At 39.5% G+C, this 24,988-nt stretch overlaps 1 long non-coding RNA gene across 1 annotated transcript; it reads right to left on the bottom strand.

The window, feature by feature from the left end:
• Positions 1-2: 2 nt before the first annotated feature.
• Positions 3-9,167, bottom strand: LOC125178672. The gene is made up of 4 exons (XR_007156984.1): positions 9,053-9,167; positions 1,300-1,341; positions 449-553; positions 3-28 (listed from the first exon to the last, which is right to left on the bottom strand). It is a non-coding gene; the product is annotated as an uncharacterized LOC125178672 (long non-coding RNA).
• Positions 9,168-24,988: the final 15,821 nt, after the last annotated feature.

Raw genomic sequence — 24,988 nt, 5'->3', positions numbered from 1 at the left:
GTTTTGAGATCGAGAAGCGTCGGTAAGTCTGCAAGAAGAAAGCAAATGAACATCACCGCTACATATAGTATTTATAAACGAACATTCTCAGCAAAAGTCTCCAGCAAAATTGGAGACGTAAACTTGGCTTATAATGAGGAGACGTATACAAATCCCTATGTATACTGAATGGGCCGTTAATTGCAGAATCACTCATCCCTCCACCACTTCAGCCAAGAAAGCATCAAACTATTAAAAACACTTTTATCTACTGTTCACGACATTGCAATCTCTTCTTTTAGATTAAATATATAAAAGTATGAGGACATACTGAAATTAGTATGGTGGCATGCTGTCGAGCTTGTTTACAGTTGCTCCTAATGCTGCATGTGTAAACAGGTACACGGCTCACCTGAGCTCGTTTACACTTGCTCCTAATGCTGCATGTGTAAACAGGTACACGGCTCACCACCAGCGATTTGCTGCCCGGCATCGTCAGGGACCGGAAGCGGACAGAAGTGGAAGTCTTTGCTCCACAACTCAGCGGGCCAGGGCGGCCTGTAACCACGTTGACCTGCGGATGAACGTGTGCGAGTTACTCCCCCGCTGTGGGTGGGTTTTATTGCTAATTGAGTTCCTCGCTGCAAGCAGCTAGACGGCTGAGTTCAAGCAGTTCTAGTTTAAAGTAGCTGAGCTGACCCAGGAGCTGTAAGACTGGGCTTTGATCTAATTGGGAAAAATTCTCATTACCCGATTCGATGTCGCCAGTTACTCACGTGTTTCCTAATAAATATATCAGTTTTGTTCAAATTATACCTTTCAGAAGGATCACTCCATGTTCGTCGTTAGATTTAACAAAAAATGAGGACAGCGTTTTTGCTTCATTCCAAGGTACCCAAAATCATAAATTTATTATCAACGTAAATAGTTATAAATTGGCACGAAAAATTATGGATTTCCATGATTTATCAAACTATGCTAATAATTACCGAGCAGAATCATACATCAATCGTACAATGAACAAGAACAATTTTAGAAGTAAATATCAGTCTCCCATTAAATCAATAGTTTACCTTCCTCTAGATAAAATCTGAAGAGAAAATTGTGTTTCATAAGGAACCTGAATCTGTTTGCCTATAGCTTCTCTTTGGTAGTCTGAGCGTGTCGTCGCCCTTTCCCCCAAATTATGTTGATTAAATCAATAGCATTTATGCATCATGCACAAAGCGAATGATTACTTAGCTGTTCATGAAGAATTTTGACACAAAATAATAATCAAGGCGACGCAACTGGAAACATGGCTACGGCTGTTGTACTCACGCTGTCAGGATACGAAGCCGTGGCGAGTCCAAGGCCCAACACCTGCAACACAAAAAGCGCTATGATGTCAAATAGAGACAAATGCCCGTACGAAACTGCTCAAGATAAACCAGCATGAAGAGGAAGATTCGTGAAGCTTTTGGTGGACAGATACTCTTCGACGTGGATACATTTTGTGGTTATTGTAAAGCTGCTAATTAGTGAGTATACAGCTGCAGAAGCTCATCAAACAACATGGATATAAGTAACATATTTAAGGTGAAAATCGATGTAAAGCTCATGCAAATGTGTCCAAGATCACTCAACCTCTTTTTGAGAAGCCGTACTGTATTGGTTAGCAGCTGGCAAGACTGGCACCAAAGAGGCAGGCTCGTTTGCGCACAATTGCAATGAAAAAAATCAACACGGGCTGTTGCATTGCAAGCGATAACAAAACACGGATATTGGATATATAATGAAGAATAAAAATTAACTTGTCGACCTTGTTTCGCATTCATAATTCTGGCCTCTCATGCCCATTGTTTTTCATAAACACCAGAGATGATCCTGGTAGATAATTATCATTGTGCTTTGAGAATCTCGTTATCAAATCATCCCAACCCAATCAAATCCATAGTCAACAATCAGCCCTAATTAAAATGCAATTTGAGGACAGGAATTATATTTTCGAGATAAATAATAAAAGTTCTTAAGTTTTTGATAACCATTGCTCGCTATGACTAACCCCTGCTGGAGCAGGAGGACTCAAAGCGCTCGCATGATGTCTTATTTACTTCAATGAAAAACGAAATTTATAACTGCAATAAGTGAATATTATTGATGAAATGAGACTCAGGTTCCCATGCAGACCATCTTAATGTTACTATCGCTGATCAAGACTAGTCTCTTGTTTGCTATTTTTAGTAGGGATCTTATGAAGACAGCACGGCCTCTATAATATTTTCGTCACCAGCAAATTTCAGGAATATAATCGCGCGATGAGAAGGTGTGTGCATTCCTCTACACTTGATATTTTTGGTTTTTCCGAGACCTAAAAAACTTGCCACCTCACGTGAAGGGAGCCCATGTTGTGAATGAAATGGTGAATATTAAGTTCACTATAAATATTAATTAACCTCTGAAACTGGTTCAAATTTGCAAATAATTCACCTTGATTCAGCAATATTTTCTAGAATTCTCTAAGCGAAGTTTTCACAACCAGCAAGACCAGAAATCTTCCACAAACAAAAGCTTTTGGTTTTTCATCAGATGAGGGGATGACGAGTTTGTGTCAGTCTCAAATTATATACATAGTAAAATTTCAGCCACCAAATTACGCAGCCTATTTTGCCGGCGGTAGGCGGTAAGCATAGTTACGAACAACGAGTTCATTATCATTACCACTGCGATTATCCGCGGTGGGCGTCGGATGAGAGTTAGTTTCGCGAGCAGCACAATTCCCTTACAGCTGCCCCACTATGCAGTGACTATGTGAATTAGGTGAAAAATCAGCGGCACTACAAAGAGGACAACTTGACGACGGTCATGGTAATTATTGGACCTGACTTGGCAAGCACAATGGATTCAAGCCTATGGACCACAGTAATTATGTTAGGAACGGAGCTGCTTCGGTAAAAGCACCGTAAAATGGGGAGTCTGCCAATACCGAGAGGGATCGACCTTCCAAGTTCCAACGGATGAGGCGAAAAAAGATCGAGATTGAGAGTTAACATGCGAGGCAGGGATTGGTGACATATACATACATATATAGTTGTGGCTGAGAATTGAGATCTCGGTTGGATAAACAGTAACATTTGGTTCAGTATTCCGCACAGACTGATGGGAAGAGAGAGCCGAGCTGACATCTGCTAGAGCCGAGATGACTGCTGCTATAGCTGAGAAGACTGCTGCTTGAGCCGAGCTGACTGCTGCTAAAGCCGAACTGACATCTGCTCGGGCCGAGCTGACTGCTGCTGGACCGGTGAAGACTGCTGTTGGAGCCAAGCTGACTGCTGACAGAGCCGAGATGACTGCTGCCAGAGTCGAGCTAACATCTGCTAGAGTCGAGCTGACATCTGCTAGAGCCGAGGTGACATCTGCTGAAGCCGAGCTAACTGCTGCCAGACCTGAACTGACTGCTGCTAGGCCGAATAGACTTCTGCTTGAGCTAAACTGACTGCTCCTAGGACTAAGCTGGCTGCTCCTAGGACTAGGCTGACTGCTGCTAGAGCTAAGCTGACTGCTGCTAGAGCCGAACTGAATGTTGCTAGAGCCGAACTGACTACTGCTAAAGCGAACTGACTACTGCTGGAGCCGAGCTGACTGCTGCTGGAGCCCAGCTGACTGTCGATAGAGCCGAGCTAACTAACTGATGCTACAGTCGAGCTGACTGCTTCTGGAGCCGAGTTAACTCCAGCTGGAGCCAAGCTAAGTGATGCAAGAGCCGAGCTGACTGCTGCTAGAGCCGAACTGAATGTTGCCAGAGCCGAACTGACTACTGCTAAAGCGAACTGACCACTGCTAGAGCTGAACTGACTGCTGCTCCAGCCGAGCCGACTGCTACTGGAGCCGAGCTTACGGACAGACACCTCGTTGGACTGAGCAAATTTTGACAGGAATGTCAAACAGTCTATGTACATAAACGGCACTGGACAAACCTCTAGAGCTTAAAGACTTTTTTTCAGACGAAGTTGTTTGAGATTTTAATTTCTCACAAATGGCCGGCGTTTCACAATTCTTAAGAGCATTCCAGAAAAAAGTATAAATAAATTCTCATGAGTATCTAAATTGGCCCCCGTCTGAGAAAAAGAGTGAAAAAATATTGAATCCATAGTGATGAGAATTAGTCTTTGTGAACGGAAAATAAACTATGCTGGCCCGGAAAATAAATGTAACAATAATACAAGCCTTCAAAACTCCCGCCACGTGAACGTGGGAGTCCACGATACCTCAAAAAAAGCCTCCATAACTCCCGCCACGCGAATGTGGCGGGATTCTCAAACACCTACCTACCCAAATTCTCAAACACCTGCGAGAAATGTCTCAACGGCCACAACGACCACAGCACAAGCCGCCAACTGTCCAAACCACGAGGAAAAAATACAAAATGAACAACAATCCCAACAAAAAAACTATAAAACACAAAACCAACCAAACATATCCCAACATAGCCAAACAAGTAATTAAAAGAAACAAACATTCCACAACACAACCTTACATTGACAGACAAGACGCAACTCAAACTGACCGCATGCCAATATCGCGAGCCTCTCCCGAAAAGAGGGGTTCGGTAGCATACTAACCAAATAATTGAAGACTAACTACGATATGGACGCGACTTTTCCCGGCAGAGACTCAGCCAAAATATTGAACTTTTTTTATAACCAACCCGAAACCAAGACTCTTGACACAGACAACCTTCAAACGGAATTTATTGACGATAATGACATATTGACTCACTAAACTTGCCAGAGAGGCCAAGAGATCTCTCAGGACGTGCCTCCCGCCAAAAATCCATTTCGAAGAACGCGATCCCAGAAAACGAAGAATTAGTGACAAACAGTGCGGAGAATCACCAATTTAACTGCCAGGAGAAGGCGAATTAATAGCTGTTAGACTATCTAGACGCAGCAGAGACCCCAACCCAATACCTGACGTTACGCAACAGCTGGTTCTTTAACGAATGTAAAAGAACGAATTCGAACAGAAGCTCTCTGTGAAAGACCCAGGCTCCTCTAAAATTATCGACATTTGAGACGAGACGAATTTAAATTCTACAAGCCCACAGTCAACATCATACCTAACAACACCTTCGTTACCATGGATAGATACACTACCATAAAAAAACAATCACCGCCAAAAAGCTGAAACAATCCACATTTAAACATCCAACCCATCATGACCCCTCAATACTGATACAATGTCCAACACTGGCATAATAAGAAATTTACATTTTCAAATATTTTCAATGACATTGATCCTGGCATCATTCTTATTAACGATCACTCTATCACCTACAACAACACTTTATTAAAAAATTAATAACAACGTCCATAGCTGCAAAAGAGATAACACAATTCACTCCGCGGTTCTGCCAGAGCAGTAAAAGGCCGTATCCCACACAAACTGCACGATAACTTCCACACAGAAAAGCTCGCAATCACAATAGATAACCAACAAGGGCCCAGCACGATAGAAACTACATGCAATCCCCCCCGCATAGACTACATCAACATTGACTTCCATTCCCTTTTAAATAAGCCTCATCCCGTATACCTCCTCGCAGAAACACACGCAAGACACACAACATTAAGAAAAGAGTTCCTCCAACCACATAGGAAGACAAGTACAGTCACTAATATGTCAACGCAAATGTATCACATCGGCCCTTACTTTCTAACCTTCATCACCCACAACAGTACAACATCACCAGACTGAGTACTATACAACAATAAAGCGTTCCACAACATACACATGAAGCCCGCACCATCACACTATCAGACCACATTCCATAATAGCACCTATATCTGCAAATCTCATACAAATACCCATGCTTCTTCATAGATCCTTCCTTAGAGCAAACTGGACACAAACTGAACACAGTCTCCACATAACCTGACCCTACACTAGAATAAATAGACAAAATTGGACAAATAAAATACGTAAATAATAGACAAAATAATAAGACAAAATAAAAAAGACAAAATAATAAACAAGTGGACAAAAAACATACAGAATGTCACCGATACCTCAATCCCTACCATGACACACCGCATTATTTCCGGCACCGGACACACCCACGAAACATTACTCATTCACACAATACCAAGCCACTCTCCAATACATTCACACCCACGGTCCATCGCTAGAATTCAACAGACAAATCATCATCATACGTCAATAACTACCCACAGCATACAGACGGATCCAAACCCAGACATGGTAGAACCTCATTAGCACATAAGAAACACAAAAGATCACCAACATTTTGGTCATCCTTAAAACGCTCCAACACCAAGCTGTTGGTGTTGGAGCGTTCCGCACCTCAAAAATAACATACAACATGACACACCCGAACAAAGAGAACCCATGTTCCGCAAAAACTGGCAGGATATATTAACTCTTGATGACACAGACAATGAAGATTTTGACATAGAACACATCCACACCATACAAGACCACGCCAGCAACAACGTACACCTATTCACCCATATATAATAACGACGACCTCCCGCGGCTCCATCCTGGGGACTTCCCACCTATTACCATTAGCTAGAGAATTACTACGCACACTAAGAACAATCAAACAGAAAGTACTTGGTCCCACAGGCATCACAACACTCAAACACCTACCCAGAAATATGATCCACTATCTAATATACGTACATATTCAATCGTGCCATTTCCGTCGGTTGTTTCCCGAAGTCACTAAAACACGCCTTAATAATTTTCCACCCCAAACCCAACGCACTGCAACACCAAGTCCAAATTTACAGACCCATCTCACTAATAGACATCAACGGGAAGCTTTTAGACGAAATATTCAACAATAGATTATACAAACCCATAGTAATTCACAACGTGCGTTACACAAGTCAACACAGTTTTAGGAAACCTAGAGGGACACACACAGCACTATCCAAATTCCACGAGACACTAGCCATACAGTTAGCAGGACAAGACATCACTGACATAGTACTTCGTGATGTGACCAAAGCCTTTGACAAGCAAGGTTTGGCACACCTGACTCCAATAAAAGATCACTCAAGTCAACCTCTATACGTCCTTCACTAAAACATTCTCAGTCTACCATATAGACAGAACAGTATCCATAATAAGAATAGGTAATCACATAGGTCCTCCGTTATAACTTCACACAGGTGCCCCCCAAGAGGCTTGTCTCACCCCCACACTATATACAGCTTCAACAACCACGACCTCCCACCATGATGCCCAACACAGACTACATAGCTCTTGCTGATGGCAAAACACAAATAACCACAGGGCATTACCCTCACAACCATGCAGCAGTGCATGATTAGAGAATGGCGTCCTACTTCTACTTTATTTCTAACTTTTCTTTTAGTCTTGATGTAGTGATTTCAACCGAAAACTATACTTATCGANAGTCCTGTACTAGAGTAGGATTTACCACTTTAATTATATAAGAGTTGACATGCTTATTTGTATCTTTTCCCTTGTCAATTCGTCGCCTAACTGCCAGCGTGAGAACCTTTTCAACGCGCCGACCCTCGTGCTAGAAACCTGACAGTTTTTAAAAATGTTTATTTAAAAACTCTATCGAGAGTTCCATACGTTTGATGAGATCAATACAGGTGTCGAAATAACTAGTTGTCTTGAAATAGCTATAAATACTGTCGACGCAACCCCTTATATCGATAAGTATAGTTTTCGGTTGAAATCACTACATCAAGACTAAAAGAAAAGTTAGAAATAAAGTAGAAGTAGGACGCCATTCTCTAATCATGCAAACACAATACGCCATACAACAGATCCACATCCTTTAAAATAAATGGCTCGTTAGGGAAAACACAAATAAAATTAAAAACATCCCCATCATTATAGGCGAAACACTTCCAACATCTTCACAGACAACACTGACTATCCATATGCGAACAATGGAACAGTTTTAGGTTTACAATTCACAATACCCGGCTTCAGCTCTCAAATACCAAAAAGAGAAGAATGTTGTTCACCAATCCGCACAAAATCCAATGATTTTACTACCTCCCACCCAACATAAAGCGCACGTTATGCCTCTCGATCCTTTCTCAGATCATCCCTCATTTAACTCCCGATACCGATACACCCCAATCAAAATAATCCATATCCAAGCTGCAGACAGTACAAAACAATGCTCTCCGATATTTCACACGCACACTGGTCCGACTTCACATCCTCCCAAATACTCCGCGAACAATGCGACATTCTTACAATAAACACAGTCCGTCACCAACAAACACGCAAAACTGGTTCCACCCTTTAAACATATGATCCAAATTCCTCAATCAACTCGCATTACTCCCAAACGACAAAGCAAGGCAGGACTGGTTATTCAAAAGCTTCAATTTACACGCACATGGTCCCCCACCTATACCTCTATACAAATCTATACAAATAACAACACAAGGGACCATGCTCCACCCATATCTCCTCCACGGCAAATTTCTATTTTGGTATTTTCCGTCTCGACCGTATTAGAGAATAATTTTTCAATATTAGAACACGAGTGACGGGATGAGAACAGATAATATAGGTGCAGTGTCCAAAAAACTAATATGTGCTGTTGGAGAACATTACTGGTATTTATATGATTTAGCTTTGTATGATCTTTCGATGGTGAACTTTCGAAATTATTTTCACAAATTACTAAATATTAATTATTTTGCAAATTAGCAATCTGTTTGCTAGATCATTCAGCAATGGACTGAAATCAACCGAACAAATATTTTCCGTAAAAACTAATATGGAAAAACGCATTCGTCGCTGATTAAATTTGAAAAATTTATCGATTGAAGTTGAGCCTCAAATAATACTGTATCACAATGACCGCAGCCAAGACAGGTCACTCCACCTTGGCTGTATTCTCGACAGTGCGGCGGTTCTAACCTTGATCATGATTGACTCAGTTGCTTTCAAGTTTGCGAGGGGCAGATTTGTAAGAAGAATGGAAACACAAGTATTTAGATTACCTATAGCGGAACTTTTCTCTCCTCTCCGTGAAAAACGAAGAGTAACTTGATATCGAACTCACCGTAGCCATGATGCCGAGGGCAAAGACGCGAACTTGAAGCTTCTTCATGGCGGCAGATTCCAATTATGGGTTTATTGCAACGGGTAATACGATAACGATGATGATAATGGTTGCTGAAAAAATTGTCGATTAGGATGTATATAGGATTGATATGTATACCATAGAAGAAGAACATATATAATATTCACAAAATATATTACATATAGAAATAAGTAATGTATTTCGCGAGCTTCAGTCGACGGCTTCCAGGAGCATGCGCTTGCTAAGCACTTCAGTAATAGTTAGTCTCAACTTTTTACGAACACATTTTTTACCGAACAATTTTATTGAGCATTCCAACTCAACCATTTAATTTAATCCATACTTTCTTCCTACGAGTTTATAAGATTAGAAGCAGCAAATTTAAAAAATCATAATGTCCTCTCGATTGATTAAATAGGAAAAAATAAAAAGAAAAGAGAGACGTTTCTTATCGTCTCATATATTTTAAAGTTGGAGAATCGGAGTCATTACTCCCCCAATTTTACGTTACGATCAGGTTCAGGTTCAAGATACCGGAATTAATTACTTATCGCTTTGTCAGGAGGTCGCCGAGTGGCACTTGATTGGCACGTATGAAAAGGTTCTCTTTTTGGAAAGGTTACGGTAAAATATAGTACAAAGAGAGGGTTCTAATGAAACACTGGTACATTTCACATTAAATTGGGAAATTCAAGTTCACATCCTACGTTAACAAAAATCTCTAGTACTTGAAAAATGTAATCCGACACAATCAAAAGTCCAAAGCCTATCAGTTAAAATCGTTAAAAATCTCTCTATTTACCAGACCGTTGATAAATTGCAGTTCAGTTAAGCCGTACGACCGTTGTAAACGACCGTATTGAACACGCGCACTTTGCGGCCATAGGTTGAGCGGCCGTACCGTTGCTGTATTCTCGCGTCCGCTTTCGCAGTTGCTCTTTCTTCATGGCCGTATTTCTCGCGCTATAGTGATATCTCGCGGCCGGTCTAACCGTAGAGTTTATGATGACCGTACTTCGGAATAGTGGTGCTCGTCTTCATAATCGATAGAAATACTCCAACTCCGTTGTCGTACTGCGGTCGAGATGACTGTGACCGTACCGCTTCTTCTGAAGAAAATAGTGACCGTACTATTGATAATTCTTGATGATATTGATAATTCTTGATCTTGAATAGTATATACCGACGATAATTCTTGGTGTAGAGCTCGGAACTTAGATCTTCTGATGACGTGCGTTATAATCGTTGTACAACTCGTGGCTCTCTCGCGTTGTCTCCCGGCTGAGTCGCAGACGTAGTGTTGATGTTGATTATCTTGACGTGCTCACCGGACTCTTGGCTGCTTCGATAAGTCTGGGTTTCTCGCGACCGTCAGCCGTCAATGTTCGGAAACGGTAACACCGCCGGCCTCACGGCCGCAATCGTTACGTCCGCTAACTGCAGACCGTACGTGCGCGACTGTCACCTCCTGAGAACCAACAACCCTTGGCGCCAATTTTGAGGTCCTTATATAGGGAGCCGTCGCCCACAGTTAAGCCTATTCCCTCGAAGTGACGCCGCGACGGTTTTGAGTTACACAAGGTTGTGAGTTTGATACCCTCGCCGTTTCAAACTATAAACAACCCTCGCTCTCACGGTCTCGAGAACAACAGCACCTTATACAAGCTTTACACAGTTCCACCCCAAATTCCTGTAGCCTTCTCAACACTTTACTCTAAGTCTCTAACTTTCATAACTCAATTTACGAATTAATTCACCCACAGACTGCGTTCTATAAAATATAATATAATTTTGAGTCAGAATTACCGACGCTCTAATCATTTCCATTCAACTTCCCTAAAAAAAGGCTCGAGACTTTTTTTCTAGTGATATTTGTTAATGTTAAAAGCGAACACTTACATTACAATAAATTGACAAAATTAAATTATTCGTGACCACCACTCGTACACATGAATCATTTCTCGACATTCTCAGTAAACCATCATTATTCCAACATACAAATCGTTAGCCTAATATCTCACGGTCCCTAAATTCCTTCGTAAACACATGAAAAATGAACATCCTACATAATATTCACCTAAAATTAGAATTATTCATATCAACTCATGACACGACAACGTTACATTTCTATCAAATAGTCTTCGCACAGAGAAGAATCGTCCATACAACTCATACACATTAATATCATTCCCTATTCAATTTTTACATCTTCATCACCTTTTACTTTATTAAATCATGTTACTCGATCCGAACACCGGATTTTACAACTCATTTATCGCAGAACTAAAGCACTACGTGAGTTTCAACATTTACGGGTTGCAGCGAGAACAATGTCTCCTGCGTATCTCTTGTTTGAGAATTCAGACAGGCAGGTTGGCGAACTAAAAACAAAGAAAAAATAAAAACCTATCCATACCTACAACATTTCCCCAGCTTGATCAGTGTGCATTTTCTAGAGCCATCACTCGATCAAAAATCGTCGCGCCTATCAACCGCGCATTATCATATCAAATCTCAGCCCTTTCAACGGCGTCTCATCATTTCAAAAATCTCTGCCACCCTGGCAGAACGAGTTCCCTTCCTGACATGCCTGAATCATTTCCTTAAACATTTCCTTATAATTGAGTTCTCGCAGAACTATTCAACAAACTTCTCGTAATTCATCATCCTATGCAGCAAAATAAGATCCTCACCTCGGTCGTTAATATCTCAATAGAATCTATCGTTTCTATTACCTCTCAAATCAACGTAAGTTTTTATGACTCGCTCGTAATAACCTTGCCTTCAGAGCGGCAGCACCCTATTCGAAATCTTCGTACGTCACACTGTACTCACACATCCTATAATAGTTATATCTCACGCTATTGATACCCGAACTCGTTCTCGCTCATTAAACTCATTACTATAGTTATTTATCAACCAAATTCGTACGCAATTAAATTCTTGTAAACAATGGACTCAATCACATTCGTACATCGTCATCAATCGCTCGGTAGTCTAGCGTAATTCTAAGTTAAAATGAACGCGACAACTTCAACACTTAACTACAAGTCAAAATACTGGGCATAAAAATTTCCTACTGAAATTCAATTCCTGAAAAGTTTCAATCATGTGGCATTGAGTTATAAACGCTTATTAAAAACATGTGCATAAAATCGATCCGCACAAATTTCTTCTCAGCAAAAAAATATTAGAAAATATATATTTGATAAAAATGTCCGTTTGCCCACATAAAAAAAATCACAACGCGAATATAATTTCAACAACTAGCAAAAAAAAATTGAAATCACAGACAAACAATAATTTTCTGAACGTGAAACTATACCGTTTGCGCATTCGTGTGCAAAATTGATACTATTAATAATCATTCTACCTTCGATACTTGCCACAAAATGCGAGATAAAAATAAAAGCAAAAAAAAAGTTTAGATGAATCACTAGAAATCACTACACAAGTAAAAAAAATTCTGCCCGCTTGATCACCTTAATCTCTAAATTCTTCTTTAATAAGCTAAGCATTATCTCTACAAATTATGTCGAATTAATCTTACACTTCGAAAATTTATGAGAACACTCGCATAGAATCAGACTCACTGCACTCACTATACGGTCAATAATTTTTTTAGATACATCGCAAATGTAATGGTTTTGGTTGCCATCACTATTGCATGAGAAAGAACAAGTTCTTCTCAAACAATTTCTGGCATAATTTTAAGCGTCCTAAATTTTACACAGTGGCTAAAATATATTTACACAGAATTAAAAATGTCAGCATTAAAAACGGAATTTATTCTATCAATCAAACCTCTCAATATACTTTGCCCCAAAACCTTCCAAACCCCACAATCCTGACACCATGATTAAATAGGAAAAAAATAAAAAGAAAAGAGAGACGTTTCTTATCGTCTCATATATTTTAAAGTTGGAGAATCGGAGTCATTACTCCACCAATTTTACGTTACGATCAGGTTCAGGTTCAAGATACCGGAATTCATTTACTTATCGTTTTGTCAGGAGGTCGCCGAGTGACACTTGATTGGCACGAATGAAAAGGTTCTCTTTTTGGAAAGGTTGCGGCAAAATATAGTACAAAGAGAGGGTTGTAATGAAACACTGATAGATTTCATATTAAATTGAAAAATTCAAGTTCACATCCTACGTTAACAAAAATCTCTAGTACTTGAAAAAATGTAATCCGACACAATCAAAAGTCCAAAGCCTATCAGTTAACATTATTAAATCATCTAATATTACCGGAAAAAGCGTGTGATCCGTTGCAGTTCCAATGCGTATGACAGTTGGAAACGACCGTAACTCGCGCACCCGTTCACGGTCGTGTGTTCAGCGACCGTACCGCGGTTGTCACCGTATTTTAAGTGGCCGTACTGCAGCTGTACCGCTCGTCTCTCTTCACAGTTGCTCTTTCTTCATGGCAGTATTTCTCGCGCTATAGTGATGTCTCGCGGCCGGTCTAACCGTAGCGTTTATGATGACCGTACTTCGGAATAGTGGTGCTCGTCTTCATAGTCGATGAAAATACTCCAACTCCGTTGTCGTACTGCGGTCGAGATGACTGTGACCGTACCGCTTCTTCTGATGAAAATAGTGACCGTATCGTACTGATGATAATTCTTGGTGTAGAACTCGAACTTAAATCTTCTGATGAAGTGCGTTATTATCGTTGTACAACTCGTGGCTTCTCGCGTTGTCTCACGACTGAGTCGCAGCCGTAGTGTTGATGTTGACCGTATAATATGTTAAAGTCGTAGCCGTCCATTGTATATGTTAAAAAATAAAAAGAAAAGAGAGACGTTTCTTATCGTCTCATATATTTTAAAGTTGGAGAATCGGAGTCATTACTCCACCAATTTTACGTTACGATCAGGTTCAGGTTCAAGATACCGGAATTCATTTACTTATCGTTTTGTCAGGAGGTCGCCGAGTGACACTTGATTGGCACGAATGAAAAGGTTCTCTTTTTGGAAAGGTTACGGCAAAATATAGTACAAAGAGAGGGTTGTAATGAAACACTGATAGATTTCATATTAAATTGAAAAATTCAAGTTCACATCCTACGTTAACAAAAATCTCTAGTACTTGAAAAAATGTAATCCGACACAATCAAAAGTCCAAAGCCTATCAGTTAACATTATTAAATCATCTAATATTACCGGAAAAAGCGTGTGATCCGTTGCAGTTCCAATGCGTATGACAGTTGGAAACGACCGTAACTCGCGCACCCGTTCACGGTCGTGTGTTCAGCGACCGTACCGCGGTTGTCACCGTATTTTAAGTGGCCGTACTGCAGCTGTACCGCTCGTCTCTCTTCACAGTTGCTCTTTCTTCATGGCAGTATTTCTCGCGCTATAGTGATGTCTCGCGGCCGGTCTAACCGTAGCGTTTATGATGACCGTACTTCGGAATAGTGGTGCTCGTCTTCATAGTCGATGAAAATACTCCAACTCCGTTGTCGTACTGCGGTCGAGATGACTGTGACCGTACCGCTTCTTCTGATGAAAATAGTGACCGTATCGTACTGATGATAATTCTTGGTGTAGAACTCGAACTTAAATCTTCTGATGAAGTGCGTTATTATCGTTGTACAACTCGTGGCTTCTCGCGTTGTCTCACGACTGAGTCGCAGCCGTAGTGTTGATGTTGACCGTATAATATGTTAAAGTCGTAGCCGTCCATTGTATATGTTTGACGCGCTCACAGGAATCTTGGCTGCTTCGATAAGTCTGGGTTTCTCGCGACCGTCAACCGTCAATGTTCGAAAACGGTAACACCGCCGGCCTCACGGCCGCAGCCGTTACGTCCGCTAACTGCAGACCGTACGTGCGCGACGGTCTCCTCCTTAGAACCAACAACCCTTGGCGCCAATTTCGAGGTCTTTATATAGGGAGCCGTCGCCCACAGTTAAGCCTATTCCCTCGAAGTGACGCCGCGACGGTTGTGAGTTCCACAAGGTCAGCACCTTTGATACCCTCGCCGTTTCAAACTATAAACAACCCTTGCTCTCACGGTCTCGAGAACAACAGCAACTTATACAAGCTTTACACAGTTCCACCCCAAATTCCTGTAGCCTTCTCAACACTATACGCTAAGTCTCTAACTTTCATAACTCAATTTACGAATTAATTCACCCACAGACTGCGTTCTATAAAATATAATATAATTTTAAGTCAGAATTACCGGCGCTCTAATCACAATAACAAAACTGCTGGAAGTTATTCTGACCTTTTATCCGCCCTTTAAGCTCAGCCGCCCTTAAGGGTACTCATAATTTGCTCTCAACGCCAGCTTCCAGAAATTGATTTCTATTTTAAATATGGTGGAATGCCATGCATGGAAGACAACTAATTACTTTTGTTATCTAAACTTTTTGTAATCCCAATTTCTTTGAGATTTTAATAACTGGTATATTTTATTTATTAAAAATTTCGGATTGTCATTTTGCATAATTAAACTTTTATTACCTTCTCGTAATATTTAGAGTGACACATAAATGTACAGTATATTTTGTTTTCGTAACGATTATTATTACAACACTTCTCTTTAACTTCACTTCTTGTTGTTTGTTTGTTTGTACTGTTTGTCTGCTACAAATCTTATAAGCGATATTTAACACATTTATACTTTGCCAATCGATCGGAATTTTTGCACAATTACGTAAAGTCGGAGACAATGCATGGATCAATTGACAGAATGAATAATTTTATAAATACTTTTTTCATATTAAAAATTTAGAAAACAAATTTTTTAATATTCAAAAATTAAATCGGAAATTCATTGTACATGTGTAACATCGAAGACACTAGACTCTTTAGAAGTGTTGTCTTTAAAAAGTAATTTTTAAACGCATTTCTTTGAACATGTATTTTTCTTTGAACGTGATAATTCATTTCAAAAATACGAAGAGTTTATATGTAGACTAAAATAGACTAAATAGACTAAAATAGAACAATCAGGAAATACGTCAACTCGTTTATTTCTGGTAATTGACTGAGTAGTCGAAGTATGAATGCAGATATGAATAATAAATTATGGCAGCCAATCAACCCAGGTGATAAAAATTTAGACACAGAAAATAAGTTTGACGAATCTTGTCTCTGGAGAGCCGCAGCTTCATAGTCACTCCCCACGAGGGACGGTATACGCGAGGCCGGTAAGGGATGCGGTCGTCCCTGAGCACTTCAACGCGATGCGACCGGTCGCACAGAGCGAGTAAGTAAGACTAACGTCAAAGAGTAGCTCTTGCGCACGAAGCGCAATCGTCACAAGTGTTTGTTGCTCTGCTATTGTTGTTACCCTGAATAAAATAACCTCGAAACTTACAAGTGTTCGAGGGCATTCTTTGTTTAAGTGTATTCTTTGTTCCAGCGTTCTCTTTGTTCGAGTCAGGAAGGAACATTCACGCACGTACACAATTGACCCAAGTGTTTGTGTTTATATCGTTAACCTGAATAGAATAACCTCGAAACTTACAAATGTTCAAGTGCATTCTTTGTTTCAGGGCATTCTTTGTTCAAGCGCGCTCTTTGTTCCAGAGCATTCTTTGTTCAAGCGTACTATTCGTTCAAGGGCACTCTTTGTTCCAGCACATGTTCCGGAAGAAGAAGAAGTAACACCAGTTCCATTGCACTTTCCAAGTGCCATTCGTTCATTGGTTACTTCTTGTGATGCGATGATGAAAGTTTTGTTATTACGTTCCAAGCTATACCAGCATGGAATGAACGTGAGCCGAGCCTGCAAGTAGGCGCAAAAAACTCCATCGTAAGTTAAAAAATTTTTAATTGCATTTTTTTCCGCGTGTCTATGTGAAGATTTTGTAAACGTATTTGCACTTGATTTGTTAAAGATGGGAAAATTACGAGCATTGCCAAGTAATAGTTCGACATCGAAGGAGAGGTTTCTTTATTCACAGGACCGAAACACTTAAATGGCTTACGCTTCTCCATGTGAACGAGAAGCGTTACGCTCCATATCCAACCCTGTATGAATAAATAGACAGCTGACCATGCTGCACTCGGACGCCAGTTGTTCCCATCACGTTTGGGTGTAGCTGGTCTCAAAATAACACATCACATCCAATACGCCATCATGCTGACGGACTGATTCTATTGACCGATAATGACATCCAGCAGAAACGAGATCGAAAACCCAGTGCGAAATAAACTATTAGCCCCACCTTCCTCCGAGTCTCGAGCATTCACCCTCCGCCTTTACCTTTATCATCATTACTCTTCATAAACATCATCACCGCGTTATCATCATTTAATATGAGAAAATAAAAAATTAGCGAAAGCGCATGTAAATAGTAAGTGCACGAATCACTTTTTTGTTTGACTGGGCTCAAAAAATTAAAATGTGAATAAAGAACTACAATCCTCTCATCATCCACAAGCTTGAACCATCCAAAATCCTGACGGATTCCCAACCCCCTTATCCCAACCCCAAACGAACGCCACTGTCTTATGAACCCCCCAAATCATACACAATACGCCTTTTTCGTCTCCTACTGACTTTCCCATTTCTCCATCCTCTTTCTGGTCACTCTGCGCCACCTCTTGTTCTCTTCCACACTTTCCTAGTATCTCTACAACATTGCAACGAAATGGTAGGCGAGGTTAACTAGGAGCTCTTCATTTAACCGTAACGTCTCACTCAGATAAATTAGTGTCACTTTATTCAAATAGCGATGCACCTCTTGTCTTGAATGGGTCCTCCTGATGCAGTCCATCCCGATCGTGGACCTGTTGGTCAAGATGAACTTATATGACCCTACGATTCTTCTGACCTTATATCACCTTAACGGTGCTACGTTCGCTCTTTGCTCGTGCTGTATACAAATAATATGCGGTTAAAAATTACTTTTTAAAGACAACACTTCTATTGAGGCCGGTGTCTCAGACGTCACACATGTACAATAAACTTCTGATTTTATTTTCATATATTAAAGAAAATTATTTTTTCAATTTTTTTGTTTAATATTTTAATATTAACAAAATTATTTTTAAAATTGTGTATTCTGTCAATTAATTCAAGCATTGCCTCTGACTTTACACAAGTGTGCAAATTTCAGATCGATTGGATAGGTAGAAGTGTGTTAAATGTCGATTATAAGATTTGTAGCAGAAAAACAAACAAATAAATTAACAAACAACAAGTAGTGAAGTTAAAGAGAAGTGTTGTAATAAAATGGGTCATTATTCGGACAGTGACATATCTATTTTCAGAGGTTTGGACAATTAAGAGAATTTTTGGTAAATACTTCGCATAGGGAAATTTGTCACTTCCGAAAATATTAAATATTTTTATATTTATTCTGCCATATCAATCATAATCACCAGAAACTTAAAAGCGAAGAAAACTCCACAAAAATTTACACTGTCTTAAGAGAAAATGTTTCGGAGTCCGCACTCAATAATGGCCCGTATGCTAAATGGGGCACTAGCACTACGAAGTAGCACTACGCACTACAAGCCATAGTGCGGTACTAGTGCGACATGGAACACTACGGTTGGCATGCTAAATAGGGCCCTAGCACTTTGAAGTAGCACTACGCACTACAAGCCATAGTGCGGCATGGAACACTACGGTTGGTATGCTAAATAGGGCCAAAAGCATAACGCGCACTACAAAAATCTGAAGTGTCCTACACACCGCACTTCACGACGACACTACGGTATATTTCACCTTGTTTACTTCGTCAGCTATGGATCTGTTTGGGTTACAGCAAAGGCATCATCGCGTAAAAACCTCAGGAACAGCATGCCATGAATATAAAAAAGTGTCCCGCTTCAGTGAACAACATGTTATTCTTATGGCTGACATTTTCCTTGGCGAAACAGATGAACAGCGTAGAAGTAAAAAATACTTTTCTTGTTTTTGATACCATGTTTTGAATTTTCTTTTTTGTTTTTTTTTCTGGAGTCGTTTTGAATTTTTCTGCAAGAACTTTCCATGCTTCTCTCTTTTGTTCGATGTCTTTGGTAAGCGTGGTCTTTGAATATATGATGGGAAAGGTGCGCAGACGTATTGCGAATTTCAGCTCACCATCACAATTTTCATTAGTACCATTACCTTCACAATTAGACATTTTACATCAATCTTCTGCAAAGAATGAGAATTACTTAGGGAATAATTAATTATTTGAGCACTTAACTACCATTCTTCAATATACTCATAGCGTAGTGCGGCACTATATAAAGTACTCTAACAGCGAAGTAGCACTTCAAAGTCTTTCTGCATACGAATCAGTAGTGCGACACTAAGCGACACTAAACATTGTAGAGCTACTTCGAAGTGCTTAGTGTCTGTGACGTATTTAGCATACCAACAGGACACTTCGTAGTGCATAGTGCTACTTCGTAGTGCTAGTGCCCTATTTAGCATACGGGCCATTAACACGTTGAGTGCGGTACGACACTTCGGTGGGTTGCAGAGCCTTTTTCCGCGATATAGTTTTTTCCAATTGCGCTAGCCGGCAGAAATTTATAATGGCGGTAGTTTTTTTTATTAAATTTCGAAAAGTAAGAGTAAAAGGAAAATTTAGTTTTTGCACAAATTGCTGCCCACAAATTTACAAGCAAATATCGAATTGTAGACCTCTTATGTCGGCGGACTTGGCTGTTTCAGGCCATGTGGCAACCCTGGCGAGTCGTACCGCGCTCGATCTTTTAATTTCAATCATCAGACGTAGTTTCAGGGAGTGCTGTGCTTACAAAGAACCCGAACACGGAAATGTAATTGTAACCAACTGACCCTGAAACGAACTGCGCAGCTGTGCCGGAGACTGAACACTTGTGAACAAATCTAAACAAAGAGCTTTCCAAACCGTGGGAAATACAAACTACATGTGTGGTCAACTAATGTTTCAGAACAAAGACACACAGTGAATAACGAATCTCCAACTTCTGATATTGGATACTTCACTAATATTTTAAAGCCACAACACAATCATAGAATTTGTAGAATAAATTTTTCTCATCCTGCTTTCTTATTAAAGCAAAGTTGTGAGATCAGATTGCTACATTATGAGAGTAAATGTTTAAAATGCTTTCTAACATAAAATTCATGTATCACCTTCGAACATAGAAATTAATTTGACAATGTAGCGCGGCCAGGCTCAGCGGCAGGAACTCAGTATTGCCGCCTTGAGCTTCCTCGTATGCTCTCCCAACAGGCAGCCAGAGACTAAAAATGTTAACAAATTAGGTTAAGTCATCCTGCAATTATTCTTATAATAAATAAAAGCAATTACTGTTCTCAGAACACAAGTAAATCAAAGTTAATAGTAGCAATTCCAGCCTAAATTCAATTGTTCTGCAGGCTAAACTTCTTCAGGCTAAACTAAGCAAACTTGTATAGCTTCTAAAATGTCAGTCACTGCCATTGAAAGCATTGTAACTGAGGGACTTATTGAGGCCTATCTGAAGTTCTGTACACAAAATTGAATTCTATACTGGCAGCATCTGATTTTCTGTATAATTTTGAATGGCTGATGATTTTCAATATGAAAGTAGTTAGGTGTACAAGTTATACCATTGGATTTGGACTAGTAGAGTTAAGGTTGAAATTAACATTAGCAAATCTCAAGTGATCCAGACGACATTAAAATCATCCTTTCTTTCAAAACTGTCTGATATTGATAGTTTCGGATCAACAAAATTGTTCATCCGTATGTAATCGAAAAGTCGCAATGTTTAGATGGACATTGGAAGTTCATCAAAAAACTGCTTGAAGGTAGCTGCGCCCCGTTACTATAGAGAGCTGTAAAGCCTGGAGCTGTAAGTCATTTCTTCGTGACAAGCTAAACGAAATACGAAATGTGTAAGGCTGATGTTTACAGCCGTATGTCAATTGGAGGTCTTTAAAGCAAATGCCAGGTAAACGAATGGTGTTTTCGCAACCTCACTGAGAATGGAGGCGCAGAAGGAATACAGAATCCCAAGTGACTCGCACATAAATAAAAATATAACCAACCTGAGCATGATGAGGTAATGAAGCCGTCGATGACGTAACGATACCGTCGTTTAAATTATAAGTTCAAAAGTATCACAAAAAATAAGAACTATTTAGAACAAGGTAACACGAGCAGTGAAGCATTAGTTGCTACACAACAAAATGAAACGAATTTTCAGAACAATATTGTTATTCAAATGCAAATTATGCAAAATGCGGAGATAAAGAGTATAAATAGAAGTAAATACAAATTTACCTACACAAATGATAGCAGAAATAGTTTATATCAACTAAAAATGACTAGGGGAATCGAGGTAAAAAATCTATTCGCGCGACTTTGAAGGGCGGTCACAACGACAAAGAAATGTGCGTCGTTCTTCAGAATGCAGGGAATTATCGTCCCATCAACGGCATGGCAGGCTTAATATTACGGGTGTTGTGATATTATAATATCCGAGTCTCAGATCCAATCTCAGACGCCGGCCATTTCTTGCTTAGGTAATCTTTGGAAGTTGATCAAATGTAGAGAACTTGGTCCTGCGCTGGGTATGACAGCCAGTGCAGGTTGTGATGGGGAGCTAAGAGAACTGCGGGTTCTTTCAACGTTTAGAGTACTGCGTGATATTATTGCGTATTGTGATTGTGTGATGTGACTGCTTGTAATTGCTTGATTTTATTGCACGTTAATGCAAGGTGAGACTGTATGTTGTTGCTGCGTTACGTTATTTCATTTTGTATATATTTGATTTTCTTGCATGTTGTTATTGTTTGTTGCTATTTTTTGATATCATTTTTCGTTATATGGATTGTTGTTGTTGTTGTTGTATCGTTTATTATTTGTTTTATTTGTGCGCGTTGCTATTGCGCCATGTTATTTTGAGTTGCGGGTTATTTCTACTAATTAATATGGTCGGTGGAAACAAAAGAATAATAATATACGTTAAAAAATTACTTTTTAAAGACAACACTACCAAAGAATCCAGTGTCTCCAATGTTAAAGATGCACAATGAATTTCTCATTTTATTTGCGGAAATTAAAAAAATTAATTTTTTTAAAAATTGTTAATATATAAATTTTTTTCAACATTATTTATTCTGTCAATTGATTCATGCATTGCCTCTGACTTTACACAAGAATGCAAAATTTCAGATCAATTGGACAGGTGGAAGTGTGTCAAATATCATTTATAAGATTTGTAGCTGACAAAATTATTTTATCAATTATTTAATATTGAAAAAAATGTTAATTTTCAAAATTATTTATTCTGTAAATTGGTTCAAGCATTGTCTCTAACTTTACGCCAAGTGTGCAAAATTTCAGATCGATTTGATAGGTAGAAGTGTGTTAAATATCGATTATAAGATTTGTGGCAGACAAACAAACAAACAGACAAACAAACAAACAAACAACAAGAAGTGAAGTTAAAGAGAAGTGTCGTAAAAAACAGTGTTCAAATGAACTTTGGATTCAATATAAATAAAAGCAAAACTGGAGATCCATCATGTGTACATTCGCTCCAATTGATTTTTGGTGCAGTGCTATGAAGGAATAGTTAGTCAAATGATAATTTCGGTATCGCACGTGGGAGCTGTTCACGTGGTTAGTACATGCGAGGTAGCCGAGTTTGACTGGGTAGTTATGGTTCATTTATTCGAATATTGCGCTGCCGGTGATGCTGGTAACCAATGTAGTTTTCTGCACACAATCGTACAGAAAGCTACATTGCTTGTCTGCACAATTGTGTGGTTTAGCACTTCGTAATAAATGGCACTGTCATTAAGCTTGTCTTGCCTGCGAATAATTTACCTGTGCGGCCCGTTCAGATATGCAGCTCTGTCCAGTCAAAACTACTGACCGCCGCTCCAGCGATTCAACCCTCGGCCTAAGGCTACATAAAGCGTCATCAGGGCTAGTCGTATCCTGGTTGCCAGAATTGCCGTCAGTAGTCACAGGGATGAGGCCTTTTATCACTTTATGTCACGGGAAACTTGCCCAGTTCACTTAAAAACCTAAACTGTCGTTCGGCCATAAATTTAAGCGGGTTGCCGTTCGTCAGCATTGTTATCATTTATTAATTTAGAAATTTTCGAGATTCCGGTTGGTATATCCTTCACACCAGCATTGTGCGATTGTAACCTAATGAAAAGGCGTGGAGTATAAAATTTGATATAATTAACATAATTTAAAAGAAAATGAAATTGGCGAGGAATAATTCAGTGCCTGTTAGGTTTTCGTTAAATATATTTTAAATTTCAATATTGGTATGAGAACAAGTGAAATGTTTCCTCAATTAGGATCGACGACAACAATTATCTTGCCAAGAAGTATATCAAAGAAGCACGAATCCTTTTAGAATGTAGGTATGTCAGCGTCGTTAATCATGTTCAGCGGTTAATTAATTTCCAAGTGCCTGTAGAAGCTTATTTAGGTCCAAAAAATTTAACCGGAAATTATGAAAATGCTGATTTATTCAATTCATTTCGGCAATAATTTCTTGCGACCTAAAATCAGTCGTATTTTTTCAAACAAATAATGGTTTGTTTCTTATTGCACCTACACAGATTTTTCTGAATATACAGGGATTGATTCATTATTTTTTTTAAATTATAATATAAATGCGTTTGCCGATTGCAGAGAATATTTTAACCAAATTATTGGGTACAAGTGAAACGCGCATCAGCAAACGAAAGTAACAGCCTCTTTCTTATGACAAAATGAAGCTTGCTCAGTCAAAATATGAGCGTATATTACTTCAACGTGTTGGAAGCGTGGACAGAGACCGGCGTGAGGCTCCCACTGCAAAAACAAATCCAGTTTACGCATATAACTTTAGTCTTTCTGCGACCTAACTGATTGGCGGCCATGCGTATTCATCGGGATAAAATCAAACACGAGATAAGTCTGTTCACACCGGCCGTTGAAGTCGCACTTTTCTCTGTTATCGCCCGGGCTGAACGCTCTAAATTTTCCAATAGGTAGTACAATTAAGCCGACAACAAATTATGATACCAGACTAAGGTCAACAATTATTGAGTCCAGACAGCAAGTCTGGTACGCTGCCAGAAGTGAGAGTAGCAACACCTTCTGCGTGTGCTTAAGAATCAGGCTCAAGGAACAATTATATTTGAGATGGTCATGATGTCTCTCTAAACGATGATATTGCTTTGACCAGACCGGAGTTGCTGTTTTTACCACCATGCCATATATGTCTTGCCACATGCGGCGGTAAATTAGCGACATGCTCGATGCTTTGATTGATTTCCCTACACTATGCGTAAAATGTTCAATTACGCTGAAAAAGTTACACTCCGTCGACGGTATTATATCTTGTGTGACATAAATCCCGGAAGTGTAGTCGGTATTGATTTCACGGTTTAACTAAGTTTCGGTACTTCGTTTCTGTGATCATTGAATAAGATAACTGGTTATAAATCATGTGTGAATAACTGAAAAATAGAGAAACAATACAGAAAGCAGAGTGGAAACGGTTGCATATAAGTTTTACTTTTTACTGAAAGGAAATCTTGCACATGCACACACAGTTTATTTTACCTATTCTCATAACAATATTTTTCCTATTAGTGTTCACGTTAGAGTGAAAAACGTAACGTAAAACGTAAACATAAGCTGTGTGAGTAGTTACACTAGCATACATTGATTCATTCGTATGAAATACACCGAAAAATGTTTTTTAGGCCATGCAGGCAAACAAACGTATTTTTATGAGATAAAAATCGCATTGCAATACATTTGCAGATTGTCGATTTTGGTAGTGCATTTCTCGTTTTGAAATTTCACCTTCTGCAAACCAAGGCGCAATCGCGCTTCTTCATAAAGCCGCTTGAAAAGCTTGGCAATTAGGCCTCCAGTTCCTAGGTTGAGAATGAGGCTTCCGTCACCTGGAAGTGGAGAGTCTGATGTGTTCAGGACAAATTGTACCCTTTACAT

This window comes from Hyalella azteca, unplaced genomic scaffold (genome assembly GCF_000764305.2).
Source record: "Hyalella azteca isolate HAZT.00-mixed unplaced genomic scaffold, Hazt_2.0.2 contig11775, whole genome shotgun sequence".
In the NCBI taxonomy this organism is placed as follows: domain Eukaryota; kingdom Metazoa; phylum Arthropoda; class Malacostraca; order Amphipoda; family Hyalellidae; genus Hyalella; species Hyalella azteca.
Note: the sequence above shows the minus strand (reverse complement) of the source record. Positions and strands in the feature narration are given on the sequence as shown.